The following is a 1,330-nucleotide window of genomic DNA, read 5'->3' on the forward strand; positions in this document are numbered from 1 at the left end:
AGAGCTCACAGCCGCTGCGTGTCTTGTGACACAGGGACCATGACGGAAATTCATCTTCCAGAAAGTCCCAGAGCAGCGTCCACATCCCTGAAAAGACCACGATGTGAGGTGTCTGCTGTTGATTCCAGCTTCCACCTCAGTGACAGTGCAAGCTCAGTGAACTGTTCAAGGTAAAAAAAATTAAAAAATTTCAGAATTCTTAAGATATTAACAATTAAATAAGTATGTTATTACATCATGACATCATGAAGGAGGCTACTGATTCTGGCCCTGTGACACTTGGTGGTGACGTGTGAGCTGATTCACCTGGTAAATAACTTTTACATTAAATATTTTGTTTTTGCTATCAAAAGTAAATTAACTAATAACCTGCATTATTGCAGGACACTCAGCAAAATATGCACTCTACACCATGAGGCAGGCGCACGTTAATAACTCTATAAGAGCACATAAGGTGAGCAACACCACATATTGTACACTGTCCTGGATTTGTTTTCTTTCTGCATCTCATCATTAGCCTGGCTGATCACCTGATAACTCCTGTCATCTGGTAATGACAGCATGAGGATGTCCTCACACACCTGTAACCTATCAGCTCATCTGGCAGAATAGAGAGAGAAGAGACAACACCACATCTCCTGTTCCTGGAAAGCCTTCAGCCATCCTTCGATGACTGAGAACCTCCATCAGCTCTGTCTCCTGTCTGCCTACAATTATTAAAATAAATATAGTGTTTGACAAGTTTTTTGTGCTGCCAAATATCTCCTTTTGATTCCAGTTTTGATATTTTAATGGATATTTATAAATTACATTAATTGAATTATCACATTGTCGCATGTTTAACTAGCTCTATTGTGATGAATTAAACTAGCACCTCACTGTTAAAAGCTCGTTTTAATTTCAAGCATGTTTAAGTATTCATGGACATGAACAAAAACAGGAAATGTATAAATTTAGATTTATTTAATTAATATAACAAATAAGGGGGAAAGAGTCATTGAAAGGCACATTCTTCTGGAAGCTCCTGATCCTGACGACACCAGCAGGAGACCAGCTGCAGACACCAGAGGACCTAGAACCGAGAGAGCAGCTGGTATCCGTAAATAAATAATGGAATCAGGGCAGTTTTAGTGGGCTGTTTGGGATTGTGTAACATAAATGAACACATTACAGAATAATTTTCTCATGGGGTAGTTTCATAACTTTGTATGCAGCAGACTGTAACTTGAGCCCAAGGCTCCTGGAGAGCTGCTATCCAGCACATTTAGGTGGTTTTCCTGCTTTAACAGGTTAGATTAGCTGTTAAGCAGCTCAGCTATTTGTTGCTGAT

The 1,330-nt window shown here is 39.6% G+C and overlaps 1 long non-coding RNA gene across 2 annotated transcripts; it reads left to right on the plus strand.

The window, feature by feature from the left end:
• Positions 1 to 976, plus strand: LOC139062288 (uncharacterized). 2 transcript variants are annotated; one of them, XR_011515865.1, is made up of 4 exons: positions 1 to 170; positions 252 to 309; positions 384 to 454; positions 561 to 976. It is a non-coding gene; the product is annotated as an uncharacterized lncRNA (long non-coding RNA). The 2 variants fall into 2 exon arrangements; XR_011515864.1 differs by having other exon boundaries at positions 384 to 976.
• The last annotated feature ends 354 nt before the right edge of the window (positions 977 to 1,330 follow it).

The sequence above is a fragment of the Nothobranchius furzeri genome, chromosome 12 (genome assembly GCF_043380555.1).
Source record: "Nothobranchius furzeri strain GRZ-AD chromosome 12, NfurGRZ-RIMD1, whole genome shotgun sequence".
Taxonomy (NCBI): domain Eukaryota; kingdom Metazoa; phylum Chordata; class Actinopteri; order Cyprinodontiformes; family Nothobranchiidae; genus Nothobranchius; species Nothobranchius furzeri.